The sequence below is a fragment of the Tiliqua scincoides genome, chromosome 15, assembly GCF_035046505.1.
Source record: "Tiliqua scincoides isolate rTilSci1 chromosome 15, rTilSci1.hap2, whole genome shotgun sequence".
NCBI classification, from domain to species: domain Eukaryota; kingdom Metazoa; phylum Chordata; class Lepidosauria; order Squamata; family Scincidae; genus Tiliqua; species Tiliqua scincoides.
Window position 1 is genome coordinate 7,684,714 of NC_089835.1, and position 16,719 is coordinate 7,701,432.

The 16,719-nt window shown below is 48.6% G+C and overlaps 1 pseudogene; it reads right to left on the minus strand.

Moving 5' to 3' along the window:
- Positions 1–1,151: 1,151 nt before the first annotated feature.
- On the minus strand, positions 1,152–1,268 carry LOC136635307 (5S ribosomal RNA; annotated as a pseudogene).
- Positions 1,269–16,719: the final 15,451 nt, after the last annotated feature.

Sequence of the window (16,719 nt, forward strand, 5' to 3'; positions counted from 1 at the left end):
CCCAAGCATAGAATTGGCCTTCTTTATCTTTTTAAGTACTAGTGTTGACATGTGAAACACACAACAACACATTGAAACTGACAATGTGTAGAGTTCAGTGAAAGGTCTTTGTCCTAGGGAAGTGGCCCATCCACCACACAAGGGAGGTCTATCTCGGTGGTGGTGTGGTTGCATGGAAGACCACAAGAATATGGTGTGAAGGAGAGAAAGAGGTCCCTCCCCCCATTCTTCAAATGAACCTGTTGAGCACAATCAATGTGATCCACTTTTAAATCAGCGCACCGCTTTCTAGCATACATCATAGGTGTGTAATAGTCCAAAATGAAAGTGGGAAAGAGGGCGTGATGTCAATAATTAGCTAAAGGTGAAGCTCACAAAACATGAAAGGTCCAGGCCATATGTACTTTATGGTTCATAAATGGTAGCTTCCACAAGCCAGGCATAGATCCTGCCCTGTAGGCTCTACAGAAACTGTATAAAAGTGCTCTCCTGGTTGGGATCTACTACAGCTTCCTTGTGTTCTCTCCTGTCTCCCATTCAGCTTCTCTGGTCGGTAAGTTGGATTTCACTCCCTATTCGTTCCTGGTTCTGTGAGGTGTGGTTTGGTGGACCTCATAAAAGGGGCACATGTTTTCATAGATGTCCCACACTGCTTGAAAGTAAATGTTGCTTTATGCTTGTTGTGTGTTCTGGAGAAGATCAAGGCCAATGGGTTCGTGGGCCAGTGGAACTGGGGGTACTGGGTTTCAGTGGACTCCAACAAAAGACCCCCAAATGGTCAACTCAGGTTGGTCAACTCTGTGTGAGTTCTTGGTCAACACAGATCCCAATGGTTTGGCCAAGGTTGGTTGGTTGGTTGGCAACCTTCAGTCTCAAAAGACTATAGTATAAGCCTACAGCACCCGGTATTCCCAAGCGGTCTCCCATCCAAGTACTAACCAGGCCTGGCCCTGCTTAGCTTCCGAGATCATGGTAGCAGCCTACAGCACCCGGTATTCCCAGGCGGTCTCCCATCCAAGTACTAACCAGTCTTGACCCTGCTTAGCTTCAGAGATCATGGTATAAGCCTACAGCACCCGGTATTCCCAGGCGGTCTCCCATCCAAGTACTAACCAGTCCTGACCCTGCTTAGCTTCAGAGATCATGGTATAAGCCTACAGCACCCGGTATTCCCGGGCGGTCTCCCATCCAAGTACTAACCAGGCCTGACCCTGCTTAGCTTCCGAGATCAGACAAGATCAGGCATGTGCAGGGTAACAGTTGCTGCCAAGGCTCTGATGGAAACTGGGTGAATTCCCAGTAAATCCCATTAGGAAAAAGAAAGAATGGAGAATGAACTTCATAAATAACCTGTTCTTTGAAAGTGCAGACTTGGGGTATCTTAACTACCCCAATAGGTGTTTTGATGTCAACAGGAGTAGTTCCTCCCAAGTCAAGACTGGGGATTTTTTTAGGGTTTGGTTCTGGGAACCAAAGTAGATGTAGGATAACATTTCTAAATTAAAATATAAAATGTTAGCCACCCACCTTTGTAACCCTGAATGAGATGACAACATTGTTGTGAAACCAGCCAAGGCCCAGTTGCCGCCCTCTGCAGAGACAATCTGCCTACTAGAAATATAGGCTTCCCCTCTTGACCAGGCCAGCTGGCTGCTTCCTGACCTTTGAAAACCTAGACTTGACCCATCACAACTTTGAAAAGCACCTTGAGAGGTCTGCCAAACCACCAGGAGCTCCCGAGCCTTCCAATTGCAGACGGCTGACCTGAGAAATGCAGGTGGAATCTTGGAGTTCATCATTTGCTTGCAGGACAATCGAAGTTTTACAGGGTCAGTCTGAATGCAGAATGGATGGATGGATGGATTCCAGACATTTATTGTCCCTCACGTATTTTCCCCCCTGCCTTACACTACACACTTGAGTTCTCACTGACTTGCATGTGGACTTAAAGGGGGTGTACAACCAACCCACACATGGTGGACAGGAAGACGGTCACCCAAGTCTTCATTGCTAAGGGCAAGATTCTTGAATGAGTCCCAGCTCAACATTCTGGTTGTGAGTTGCGCAGGTGCCATCTTAGATATGCACACCTTTCTGGGGGCCTTCACACCTGCGCAGGTACATCCCTTCACCTCTCTTGTGTCCTGCTCCAGGCTCACCTCCGTCAGCTCCAACATGTCCAGCTGTTGCGTGCCATCCTGTGCCGCCCCATCTGGCCCCGTCCTTCCCATTAGCGTGGAGTCCTGCGGCACCCCGGCCTGCGGCATCTCGTGCGGCTCCATCGCTCCGCTGTGCGTCCAGCCTTCCTGCGGCATCTCCTGCGGCCCCGTCGCTCCACAGTGCTGCATCCCCTGCCCTACCCCCTGCGCTTACCCCGTTGGACCCCTTGCTCCACTGTGCCAGCCTTCCTGTGTCCCAACCTGCAGCATCCCCTGTGGCCCCATAGCCCCACAGTGCTGCATCCCGTCTCCCTGCCTTCCGCAATGCACCATCCCCTGTGGGCCAATCGGTCCCTTGTGCGGTGTTCAGTCTTCCTGTGTCCCCACCTGCGCCGTCCCCTGTGGACCCATCTCTCCGGTGTGCAGCGTCCAGCCCTCCTGCATCCCCACCTGCTCCATCCCGTCTTGCCTGCCCTCCTGCACCGTCCCCTGCGGACCTCTCCTCCCAGTGAGCGGCGGCTCGTCTTGCACCGTCATCCCACTCGGCTGTGTCCCTTCCTGCATCCCCTGCTAAACCCCCAGGGAGGGCTCTCTGTGGGTTCGTGGTCAATATGGAGTTGAAGTCTTTGCTGTGGATTCTGGCTAAGCGTACGGATGTTGGCGATCCAATGTGTGGGGGATTTGGAGTTCTAACTCCCACCAGTAGCTTCTGTGGGGACTCGTCACCTGTGCTGTTCAATGGTGTGTTGACTTTGCTTCTTGACTGGCTTTCCTCTCTTCATTGGGGTCTAGAGCTATCCATTCTTCCCCAAACCACCCTTCAAAAGTCCCATTTGCTTGTGTTAGACTTAGACGCCTCACTGTTGGTCGTTCCTCTTCCTAACCCTCTGCATGACCCTTGTGGATGTTCTTTCTCTATGAACTTTATGTTCCCTTTTAAATAAAGTCTATTCTACTGCACCAAAGAGCCTGTCTCCTGACCTTCCTTGGGGCTGGGAGTGGAAATCTCAAAAAAACAAGAACCCAAACACATCTCATAGGGGTTCCTCTCGAGGAGACGCATCAGAGCTTCCAAGGGAAGAGGGCCGCAGCCCAGGCACTTGTGAAGACTCCCAGAGGGTTCCTGCACAGCCCCAGCACTGATTTCGTTTGATAACGTGCAATTCAAGGTGACTGTCCGCACTGAAGTTTCCATCCCATCCAACAAATGGCGTCTTTATACGTACTCCTCAATAGGGCCAGACTTAGGCCAATTGGACCAATGGCTCCCAATGGTGCCCTGCGCCTAAGGGACCCCCCCCCACACACACACACACACATCAGGGCAATCTAGTCTTGCATACAATTTTATATCAAAATGTGCTTTGATCCATGTGGTGCATTAACTCACATGTGCTTTTTAAAGGGCCACACTGTTGATCGTTCCTCTTCCAAACCCTCTGCATGACCCTTGTGGATGTTCTTTCTCTATGAATTTTATGTTCCCTTTTAAATAAAGTGCAGCCTCTTGGGGTGTTTTAACTACCCCAATAGGGGTTTTGATGTCAACTGGGGTAGGAAAGTTCCTCCCAAGACAAGATTGGGGGTTGTTTTGAAGGGTTTGGTTCTGAGATCATCTGTGTAAGGAAACTAGATGTGGGATAACTTTTCAAAAGATAGATAGATAGATAGATAGATAGATAGATAGATAGATAGATAGATAGATAGATAGATAGATAGATAGATATTGTTTAAAATTATCTTGCGGCTATGTGTATAAGGTGCATATGAAAATGCAAATGAATCTCGTGTTTAGACAGGGGCCCGATCCCCAAGATCTCTCATTAGGTATATGCAAGGATCGGACATCCAAAACACTTGCAGTCCCAAGCACTTTGGATAAGGGCTGCCCAAATTCTACTTTAAAAATACTAGGATTTTTTTTTAAACAAAGTGTCCTAATTTTAAAAAGTCATCTTACATCTTGAGCTGGAACAAAGTGATCCATACGCTCCTCATTGGAAGAGCTCCACACGTGATCTCAATGTACGGGCTGTGGATCGCTTTCTCTCCAGACTCTCCCTCAAGCCTGGGATCGTGACCACAGGTCAATGGGGGAACACGGGCACAGAAAGCAGAAGGGCCCAGGTTGAAGGCCTCCCAGGTAGTTCTGGAGAAGACCACTGTCCAAAGCCCTGCCCGTCGCTGTCTGACAACATTGAGGTGGATGATCCAAGGACCTGACTCAATGTCGGGGGGCATCCGATGGTCCTAACAGGGGTTAAGAAGGAGTAGGGCAGGCAGGAGAGTCAAATTCCAGGCAAGACACAAATGATTCAGATGCAGAAGGGAGCACATTGTGGTGAACAGGGATTGGCCATTGGAGTCACCTGATCGGGCGCATGGGCAAACTCCAACTGCAATATAGATAGTGCCCTTGAAAGGCTGGTGGCACGAATGAGCCCAGATATGAGACACAAGCACTCCCCTGACCACTCTCCACTGGGTCAAACCCAGGCAGGGCTGGCCCATTCATGAAGCTGTTGCATCAGGTAGGGGTTGGGTGGGAGGGTGGGGCTCCTCTCTGACCACATTCCACTGGGTCAAACCCGGGTAGGGCCGGCCCATTCATGAGGCCAACTCAGGCAGGGGTTGGGTGGGTAGTGCCCTTCTCTGACCACACCGTTGTTTGGTACTTTCTGTTTAGCTGGTGAGCTTCTACCATATATGAACAGGAAATTGAGGGGAGGGGGACACAAAACACAAGAGGCAGTTGCTTTGCTGCAGTAAAGATTTAATGACAAAGGAAGAACTCGGCAGACATTGCTTGCGACTTCCAAGCTAGGGACGCACAGGAGGGAAGGAGCGACACTTGGCATCACCCCAGCCAACTCAAAAGGGAAGCCTCCTCAAGGGGTCACAAACAGGATTTGTGTAGGACTTGAGGGCATCCCCTTGGCTTTGACCACAGGGTGATCTCTTCCTCTGCACAAGGAAGGGGATCTGAGCAGAGAGGAAGCAAAGCACAGTGGGAAAGAGCAAAGGTTTGTAGCAAGATCACGGCCATGGCTGTTGGAGTTGCTGAGCACCCCATCAACAGAGGGGTTGGACGAGGGGTGCTCAGCCCTTCCAGCAGCCAGGCCTGCGAGGTCGTCATCCGTAAACCTGGGTCATGCACATTGGTGGCCGGTGGATCCTGGAGGGGGGGCCTTCCACCTAGTAGAAGGTGCCGCGTAACCTGCCAAGGATTCCTGAGCCACTGGAGCGGTAACCACCGTATGATCCGCCACCAACGCAGGCTGAGTATCCCCCCACGCGGGCTGGCTCACAGGAGGAGGAGAGGATGGGTCCCGGAAGGGTGATCACGACGGGAGAGGGCTGGATCACAATCTCCGACGGTGGGGTCTGGTTGACGCAGCCCACGTTGGCCCCGGCGAGGATGCCCAGGCTGCTGGCCGACACGGATCCACCTCCACCGCCCATGGAGAGGCCTCCACTGCCCATGGAGAGGCCTCCACAGGGCGAGCAGCAGGAACTCAGGGAGCCGAGGCCTCCGATGGGGTAGGAAGAGGAAGAGCTAATCGGTTGGATGCAGGAGGGGGTGACGCAGGAAGGTCCACAGGGGTAGCAACAGGACATCTTGGAGCGATGGATGGAGTCTGCAGGGGCAGGACTTGGGGGCGGAGGAAGCAGAGAAGCAGAAGTTATAACAGGGACGTTGCACGGGATGCATGTCATGGTAGAGACCACACTTTGGCTTTGACAACTGCAGACCTTTGAGGACAGCTCTTGTGTTCCTGCCCTACAAGGAACTTTGGGGGTAGCTGAACTAGCCTAAGCCAGACCAGTGGAAGTTTCTCAGGGGTCTTTCTGCACAAGTCAGCTTGGACCTTGGTGGGCTGCTGTGAGATCCAGAAAGCTGGACTAGATGGGCCTATGGCCTGATCCAGTGGAGCTGTTCTTATGTTCTTAACTACAATTCCCAGGAGGCCTTGCAGGTCTCTTGTTATCTCGTGTGCTCCCTGGGCATTTGGTGGGCCGCTGTGAGATACAGGAAGCTGGACTAGATGGGCCTGTGGCCTGATCCAGTGGGGCTGTTCTTATGTTCTTAACTACAATTCCCAGAATGCCTTGCAGGTCTCTTGTTATCTGGTGTGCTCCCTGGGGCATTTGGTGGGCCGCTGTGAGATCCAGGAAGCTGGACTAGATGGGCCTATGGCCTGATCCAGTGGGGCTGTCCTTATGTTCTTATGACCCTTAGAAGTTCTTAAGATCCTCTACAGGTTCCCAAGCAGGACTATTAGCCAAAAGGAGGCTTGGTTGATGGAGTCTGCAATCCTATATGCACTTTCCTGGGAGTAAGCCCCATTGAACAAAGCAGGACTTACTTCTGAGTAAACATGCATAGGATTGTGTGTGTGTGTGTGTGTGAGAGAGAGAGAGAGAGAGAGAGTGAGTGAGGGAGGGAGGGAGGGAGAGAGAGAGAGAGAGAGATCCCACAAGCCTCCAACAATAGGACCTTCCAATACTGACCATCCCTCCCTCAAAGATATGGGAGCAGACTCATGAATGTGTGCCCCAGATCTGAAGCCTTGCAAGACCCAGAGCCAAAGGTCCGACATCTTGCTGACATGTGCTTGGATATGTGAGCACATGTTGGACTCAATTTAGTGTCAAACCCTGGTGTACTTGTCCCTTGTGTCCCTCTAAAAGAGGGAGGACGCCATCAGTCTTCCTTAAAGACTATCTTCCGCCCAGCCCACCCATTTGATCCCTGTTGCGTTGAGGCAACGTTGGGAGAAATGGCTTCAGAAGAGGCATCGTTCCACTTACCAAGCTTCCGGAAGAGGTGTCAGGAGAAGCGGAGTGGAGCTGATGGAAGAGTCTGGGGCTGTGAGTCCTTTTATACTGTGAAAGTCTTCTGAGTCACGCCCTTCGCAGCAACTTTGGCTGCATCCCACCCCACAGGGCCCGGCTTATTGATTTAGAAATGTCTCCCTTCCCAGCCCTCTGTAATAGGATGGGCATATTATACCCTGCCAGTCCCCTGTCATTATAATGATTATTACGAATTTTAGATGCCACTTTTCAGCCTGGCTTGCCCAGCCCATTCTTCCTGTGTTGATGAAAAAAGAAATTGCATACCAAAGGACAGGAACCCTCAGAGATTGGGAAGCCCCCCTCCAGAAACCCCCAAAATACGAACCTTTTTTTAGCTCTTCCAGAAGGGTCAGTGCCTTAATTTGCTGCAGGAAAATTGACAATGTGGTGTGGCTCCTGGACCCACTTGCGTAGTCCACAAACACCTCCGTGGAACGAAATGGGTCAGCTCAGGACGCTTGGTCGGTTTTACAGGAAATGGGTCTGAGCACTGTCAACCTCCCTCCATAGGGGTCTCCGGGGCATGGATCTCCAGGAGTTAAATTCTGGTGCATTCTCAAGAAGCCTCTTTTGGGTGGGTGGGTTTTGTCCTTGCTGGGGGTCCAATGGCAGAGATGGACCAATCCTATGTGTGGGTGGATAGATTGGTCCAGGGAGTGGGGTAGAAACGTCCATGCCAATCCTATCCCCCCTTGGACCTGATCCCACAGCGCAGAGGCTTATCCCCTGGGTAAGGAAACCATCTACCCCCTACCAGTAGCTAGAGGGGGGGCAAAGCACTATGTTTTTCGGAGAGCCTCCCTTTGGAGCCATTCCAGGCATACGCCTCTGTTTTGCTCCCCCCACCTGGAATTTGCTACCCCCACCGGGGGCCCTTGTATGCTGTGGCGAGGCTCCCTGCAAAACATAGTGCTTTGCACCCCCTCTAGCTATGCCACTGACCCCTCCCCTTCACCATAGTTCACAATTTTGGTGCTGCTGAATCTGAGGGGGAGGGGGAGATTGCAAATTTTGGAGAGTTGCCGCAGTCAGTAAGGAGAACACTGGATGGATAAGGGGTCTTCCTCAGAAGAACGGAGGGCACCAGGTTGAGGTCTCTTGTTTTCTGGTGTGCTCCCTGGGGCATTTGGTGGGCCGCTGTGAGATACAGGAAGCTGGACTAGATGGGCCTATGGCCTGATCCAGTGGGGCTGTTCTTATGTTCTTATGTTCTTACCTCTAGCATTTGCTGCCTTATGTAACCTTATGTACTTAATAAACTAAAATCTCTTTTACCAAGTTGTTTCATTGTCTGTTGGGGACCAAGGTTCAGAATCCTTGAAGCTACCAAGAATTCAGCAAGCTACCAAGTGCTCATTGAGGTCTAGTAACTTGAGGACTGAAGCTTTAATTGGAGAAAGCGTTCAGTGCCTGCAAGGGATAGAATTAAGCCTTAGAGGGTCTCAGTGTCCCTGGACTGAGGCACTGGCACATACAGGGTGGTGGCAGTACTACTGGACAAGGGGGCTTTGAGGGCTTTGCGACAATGGCCACCAAGACTCCTCCAGACTTTAATATTCTATGATTTGATTATCCTTGGGGTAGCTCATGGCATACTCTCTATCTGTCAGATTGGACTACTGAGGGGTGTGCTGGATCCCTGTGCCAGATGACCACTGACCCCCTTCTCTTCTTCTGCCTTTAAAGGCCTGAGACATATGTGATTAATCTGTGGAACTCCTTACTCTAGGATATGGTGATAGCACCTAAAAGGGGGTTGGACAGATTGATGGAGGAAAAGTCCATCACAAGTTACAAGCCATGATGAGTAAGTGCAACCTCCTGATTTTAGAAGTAGGCTGCAAGGGAGTGGCAACTGGATGCAGGTATCTTGTGGTCTTGTGTGATTCCAGAGGCATCTGCTGGAGAACTATGAGATACAGGAAGTTGTACTAGATGGGCCTTTGGCCTGATCCAGCAGGGCTCTTCTTGGATTCTTATGACAAGTAAAGTCTGTGTTCTCTACTCTGTTTCTGGCTAGTCGTGATACGTAGGCCCCCAGACCTATAAGACTCTCCTTCCCCCACCCCCTGGTGTATTTCTTTCCTTAGCTTTTAACTTGGCAAATTTCTCGTTGGGGATCTCTTGGTGATGTGCAGAGAGAAACATATAATAAAATAATCACCATGTGTTCATAGCTGTATCTCAAATATTGTTGCTTAGAAACTGGTGCCAGGGACGTTGTGGGGGGGAGGGATTGCTGGCAGGAAGCCCAGTTAGGGAAGCCCAGTGGGGGGGGGGGGAGGACTGATCACACCCTGCAGGTGGTTTTGATGGAAACTGTTTTTAATTTTCCCTCCATCCCAGTCTGGGTGGCTGTCAGCGATAAACATTCCCTGGGTCCTCTTAAGTAACTCTAGAGTTACTGAAGGAATAGGTGGCCAGCTAACCCCAGGGTGAGCCAACACTCACAGGGTTGTCAGACGTCAAAGAGACACCCCCTCTTTGCACCACGGACAGTTAACACCATGAACAACCCTCTCTCTCTCTCTCTCTCTCTCTCTCTCTCTCTCTCTCTCTCTCTCAATAAATAAATAAATAAATACATAAATAAATAGAATATATTGTTAAAATTAATAGTTAATAATAATAGACAACACCAAGGATTCAATGTGTATTCAGCTTTAATAGAAAGGGAAGGCCAGGAGACTGGACAATCAGCCTTTAGCCCCAAAGCAACAGACAAAGCCAGAGAGGGGTGGGTGGGAACTCCTTATCTACTCAGTGGAACCTATTTCTTCCTCCTCCGAGGAGTCATCAAGCAGGACCCCTTCAGAACCAGGAGTAGGAGGGATGCAGAGAGAAGGAAACAGATTTGGGCCCAGGGGCTGAAAGTCAAAGCATTGGCCTGATATTTCGGGGGGCAGTGAATACAACTGGGCCCAGAAGCTCAACTATAGATCTGTGTCATGGTCGCAGGATATTGAGCGTTGCCTCTCAAAGCAGACGGCTGAGGGGTATCGAAGGGAACCGGCATGGAGACAGTAACCGTACATGCGAGTGGAGCTGGATTGGAGTATGGTGCTGGTGGGCCCCCCTGGAACCTCACAGCTCCTGGCACAGAAAGGCTTCCAGCTCTTTTCGCAAGATCCCATCGGAGTCACTGGTGGGAGAGGACCCCAATACAGCCGCTGACCTCAAGGCATCCGATTGATCAAGGCTTTCGAGATTCATCAAAGATTGGAACCTGAAAGAGACAAAGATCAGAACCTGAAACAGACAATCGGGAAAGAGCAGTTTTAAGATGGAGGAAGAGATCCCAACCCCTTGTCCGTGGCTGACCCTACCAGGTCAGTGGGACTCCTGGCTGCCAGAAGGGAAGCACCCTCTAAGCTCTTAGAGGCAGGACCTGATGGCATCACAAGACCACCAAGCCTTGGAAAAGGGGCAGGGGGACCTGATGCTGGCAAGCTGGTACTTCACCCTAAGTTTGTTTTTATATTTCTACAAATTTAAAGCAAATATATGTTTGATGTACACACACACGCAACACATATGTATGTAGCATTTTGGAGAGGACCCTACACTGGGCCGGTGAGCAGAGTGCCCAGTGCCCTAAGTGGGTGCCTCACGCTGTACCTGACGGTCCGGCATGGCCCTCCCTCCCTCCTGGCCCCAATTGGCATGAAATCTCGCCCCTCCCAGCCTCTCCAGGCTGTGGGCCATTTCACGAGGGCTCTGTGGACTTTTGGGTATGGCTGCCAGCTGGGAGGGGAATCATAGGCCCATCTAGTCTAGCTTCCTGTATCTCACAGCGGCCCACCAAATGCCCCAGGGAGCACACCAGATAACAAGAGACCTGCATCCTGGTGCCCTCCCTTGCATCTGGCATTCTGACATAGCCCATTTCTAAAATCAGGAGGTTGCAAATGTAATGGCTTGTAACCCGTAATGGATTTTTCCACTAGAAACTTGACCAATCCCTTTTTAAAGGCATCCAGGCCAGATGCCATCACCACATCCTGTGGCAAGGAGTCCACAGACCTACCACACGCTGAGTAAAGAAATATTTTCTTTTGTCTGTCCCAACCCTCCCAACACTCCATTTGAGTGCATGTCCCCTGGTTCTGGTGTTATGTGCGAGTGTAAAGAGCATCTCTCTATCCACTCTATCCTTCCCGTGCATAATTTGGGATGTTTCAATCATGTCCCCCCTTAGGCGCCTCTTTTCTAGGCTGAAGAGCCCCATACACCATAGCCTTTCCTCATAAGGAAGGTACCCCAGCCCAAAGGATCTCCACTGGGGAGAACTCGTGCAAGGAAAGCACCCTACAGGTAGACCACAGCTGCGATACAAGGACATAAGAACATATGGGTTCTTAAGTTCATATTGAAGCCCAAATAAGTATATATAAATTCATTCATTCACATTCCGCCTTTCTCCCCAAAGGGTAGATGCTGACCATAAACAAAATGTAGGAGGTGCTTCCTTAATGAAACACTCGAATTAGTCAGGCAGGCCAGAAGGAAGGAAGGAAGGAAGGGGAATCTGGGGGTGTAAATGTGGGGCTAGAGGCAGAGTTCTTTAAAAGACTGGAAGGGACAAGAGTCTCCCGGAGCCAGGAAGGGGTGGCCCTGCCATTGGCCTCTGGACAGCCTGAAATTGCCCCGGGGAGGACAGAGGGAACCCAGCACAGGTTGACTCTCATGATAATCCCTGGGCGTCGGGAAATTACTCTTTTAATAAGGAGAATCTTCCCTCCCTCATCACCTTGATCCAAAAGCCAATTTGTGGGGTACACAGCGGACTTTGTGCGAAATGGCAGTGCCAACGCCTCGCATAATTGGATGCCACCCACACAACTTCAGCTTGCCTTGGCAGAGACAGGCTGCATCACCCCTGAATGTATGTCGACGGGTTTTCAATGCTTCTGGATGGGAAAAGGTGCCCTTGCCAACTTGCTCAGTTTCTCAGCAAGCAGTCCTGACTTGACCCACATTCCTGCTTCCTCTGAACAAGGAAACTGCCCGGTGCTGCTCCCCTCCTTGGTGAGGGCACGTTTTCTGCCTGTCCCAGTGTCACTCAAGGCAAGAAGACCATCTCTGCCCCCGACTGGGTGCTTGGAGGGAGGGAGGGAGGGAGAGTCTAACCTGCTTCAATAGTCAATCTCTCTCTCTCTCTCTCCAGGGAACTCTGGTCCCTGCATTTCTGTGTCAGGGCTGGCGGGGAGAAGGGACGCTGCTCAGGGTGGGTTTTATCTCACCCAGGGTTGAGATAAAAGAACATGTTGGCCACAGAACAGCTGAGTTCCAATCTGCAACACTTCACAAGTAGTTGTCTTAATTCCCCACCAGATGTCAGTATATTCCTTTATGCAGAAACCTCAGCAAACAGCCTATTGTTTTAATTTTGTTATCTTCTGTTATTAATGTTGGTAACTTAAGCAAAGTATTTTGACCATAACAAGCTTCTCACTTCCCAGAAGAAATGGAAAACAAAACTGATAAACTCAAATAAAAACTTTATCAACACGACAAAAAAGCGAGACAGTCTTCCTTCTGTCCCGCACACTGTAGAGTTTTATAATAAAAAAACAACAAAGGAATAAACTCCAAAAAAGTTTTATAAAAACTCTTAACGTTTGTCTTCTTAACAATCTGAATCCCAGCTTAGTTCTTAATTCTTAGTCCTTTAATTATTTCTTGTCTTGTTGCTGTTAGTCCCTTTTGTCTTTCAAGTCCAAATATTCTGGCGTAAAGCAGCCCCTCTCACTTCCCTTCAAAACCAGTGCTGGCTTCTAAAGCTTTTCACCTTTACATACATACATACATACATATATATTTAATTCTATAGATATATATATAGTACATTATATGTTATACATTATATATACACATTATTTATGTAATGTATAAATGTTATATACATAAAAACACACACAAACATATACATGCATATATACAAACACAGTCACATACAAATATAGATCCTATGTATATATTTAATTATATATATAGAATTATATATATAACATTTCAAAACATAGTGCAAGATATTCGTCTCTCTCTCTCTCTCTCTCACACACACACACACACACACACACTCCTGCTTTGTGCTAGGGCACTTTGTTGGTGAATAAGTGAGGGGGTGGGACACAAATAAAGCACCCCTGTTACAGCTAATTTGAAATGTCTCGGGCAAACTGGCTTCCCTGCTTCTCTCTGACTCCCAGAGGAGCCCTGTGGAAATGCCAGCGGCCCAGGGGTTTGCCAGGGGTTTGTTCAGCATTTTAAACCAGCAGAAGAAATCCCAGTGAAAATGAATGTCATTTTTCCGGACGCATCTCATGCTCAGACTTTCCCTGTCCCATTTGTCCGATTTCCCTGCAAGGCAACATCCTCAGCTCTTTCCACCCATGTCCTGTGAGTGGGGCCCTGTCTCCTGGGCGCTAGACGTGGGGTCCCAGGCAGCTGAGATGAGACGTGAGGTCCCAGGCAACTCTCTTCTGGTGGGATTCAGAGTTTCAACATATGGCAAGGAGGGCACTGGTTTTCCAGAATGGGGGGGGGGGGACTTCTCCTGATATCTGTCTCCTGCAGGAGAACCAGCAGGAACCTGAGCCAATAAGCAGGCAGAAAATGCAGAACGGGAGGAGCTGCTCTGGTCCACCCAGCAGGACTGAATCCCTTAATAGAGACCTGCTTCTGATCCCAAAAAAGGCCCCTTACTAGAAAGCAACATGAGTCTTTGTGCATAAGTAGAGCCCTGTGTTCTTGCTAACTGTGCTGGGCTGTTTTCAATCTCAGAAGAGCTTCTTTGCTCCCCTACAACTCCTGAGGGCTGCAGCTTGTCTCCAAGCCAAGACTGCGTACATCAGGTTTCTTAAGAGAGGAGCAAAGGTTAGGGAGACATGATAAGCTCTGCTTATCAGCAGATACATCTGTCAGATTTCATCTAAACCCCCCTGGACTGAAAGGGGCTACAGTGTGAGATTAACCACAGATCCTGTTTTATCTCCCTGGGGCGAAGGCTCTGGGTGTCAAACAGTTTCAGAGCAAAGGAGTTGGAGGCTATCGAGCTCAGCCAAGGACTTAAGCCTGACCCCCCTTCCTACAGCTTTATTTTTCTGGGGAACGTAGCAGAGAACAGAGTCGGGAGAGAGAAAGAAATATTTGGACTTGAAAGACAAAAGGGACTAACAGCAACAAGGCAAGAAATAATTACAGGACTAATTTATAAAATTAAAGGACTACTTAAGAGGACTAATTAAAAGGACTAATAATTAAAGGACTCTCTGCAGAAGTGTGCACGGCCCCTGGGACCCCAAGTGCCTCTGGGAACAAAGTGCCAGGTAAGGCACCGCGAGCTTAGCACCTGGGCGAGGAGAAGGCAAGTGGACCTCTGAGTTTTGGAGAAGGGGAGGACGAGAAGGAGAAGGTAAGTGTACTCTTTCTAACTCTTTGTCTTTCTAACTCCTTGTCTTCTAACTTTAAAACAACCTTAAATCAGTTTTGAAATTTAGCTTTACCTCAGCTTTTCCTCCTCTAACCTATGGGAGGGAATCTAAGGTCCAGCGAGGTGGGGTACAGGAGCTAGGTGAGGGCAATAGAAATTAAATACAGTGGTGCCTCGCATAACGAAATTAATCCGTTCCGCGAGTCCTTTCGTTATGCGAGTTTTTCGTTTTGCGAAGCGCGTTTTCCCATAGGAATGCATTGAAATTTAATTAATGCGTTCCTATGGGCAAGAAAAGTCAGAACAAAGTCAAATTTGGTTTACAAAGTGTTTATTAAGTGCTCTTTAAAGGCATACATACTGTACAGAGGATTTCAAAAACGGGGGGGAATGCTGAGTGGGGAGCTTGAAGGCTGTAATCCTGTGCACACTTTCCTGGGAGTAAGCACAATGGGTCTTACTTCTGAGGAGACATGCACAGGATTGTGCTCTAAGCTGGGGAGGACAGAGCAGCTGCACTCAATTGCTTGCTTTTGCCGTGATCATGGGGGGAAACCTGAAGGAAATGGGGCAGTGAGAGGGTGAATGAGCGATGGGGGGATGCTGAGTGGGGAGTTTGAAGGCTGTAATCCTGTGCACACTTTCCTGGGAGCAAGCACAATGGGACTTACTTACATAAACTGACATGAAGATCCTCCCCTTACTAGGGTGGACGGGATCATAAACTGACATGAAGATCCCCCCTTAAGACAAACCACAGCAAAACAAAAAAAAATTCGTCTTGCGAAGCACGGGTCGTAAAAATTCGTTGTGCGAGTTACCAAACTTCGCAAAACGCTTTCGTTCTGTGAGTTTTTCGCTGCGCGGGGCATTCGTTATGCGAGGTACCACTGTACTGGTAATACTATTTCTTAAACACCTCAAATAACATAGGAATAGTCCATAATAAGAAAAAGCAGAACCATCCCTGCAGGATAATGTAAACAGACAACAACAACAACAACAACAACAACAACAACAGTATTTATATATCGCTTTTCAACAAAAAGTTCACAAAGCGGTTTACAGAGAAAATCAAATATCTAATGGCCCCCTGTCCCAAAAGGGCTCACAATCTAAAAAGATGCAAAGGAATACCAGCAGAAGCCACTAGAACAGACACTGCTGGGGTGAGGTGGGCCAGTTACTCTCCCCCTGCTAAAAAAAGGAGCACCCACTTGCAAAAGTGCCTCTTACCCAATTAGCAGACACCTGAAGCAAAGGAACTTGTGGCAAGTGGCTGTATATGTTATGCCAACTTTATGATTTATTATTGCTGTTTCTGGACACACAGTGGTGTTGATTTTCTTCTTATATAACAATATACATGTTCATGAATATTGCTCTAATTCTAACTGGTGGCAGGCCAGTGATGAAAATTTTAGGGTGCATCCTAACCCACTTTCCAGCACTGACCTAAGAGCAATGCAGCTCCAAGGTGAGGAAATAAACGTTCCCTTCCCTTGAGGATGCCTCTGTGACTGCCACCCTACTGCAGGATGCAGCACATGTCCCATTAGAAAGTTGGTTAGAATGTGAGCCGTACCCTTCTGTGCTTGATGAAATTACTGATATATAGTTCTGGGAAACTGGACTGTATATACCTTTCACCTGGCACAGAAGAGTAAGATTATCATCTATAACATACCACCAGTTACAACAGAACAACAGTCAAGAATATTGTTCTCTACCAACTTCCATCTTTGCAAGTTGGTTGTTTAATAAAAATGAAAGTGGAAGGGCATTATTTTGCCTTTTTGCTGCAAGTGTAAAAAAACCAAGGCAAGCGCTGCCTTCTGCACATGTTCAGAAGCATGGTTGACAGCACACCCCCTTTTACGATCATCATCTGTCACTTATACTGCACCTATCACTAGATCTGATGCAGTCCTATAGCTCAAAAAGATTTTGTGGAAAACGTTTAAAAAAATTCCCAGAACTATTCAATTCCCGAAAGTGTTCAAAGAGCTAAAAATATTGTCAGAACAATTGCTGTAAGTTCAGCAGAAGCAGAAAGGGGTTTTTCAAAGATGAACATTATACGATCAGAGAAGAGAACTTGCCTAACTGTTTCTAATATAGCAAGCATAATGATTATCAGTCTAATCGGCCTACCGCTGAAGGAATGGAATCCTACTCCTACAGTGCAAAGATGGTTAAGGATAAATCACACAGCCGATGATGCTCGGATAAAAGCAAAGAAAATTGCAAGTGAGGACGCCAATC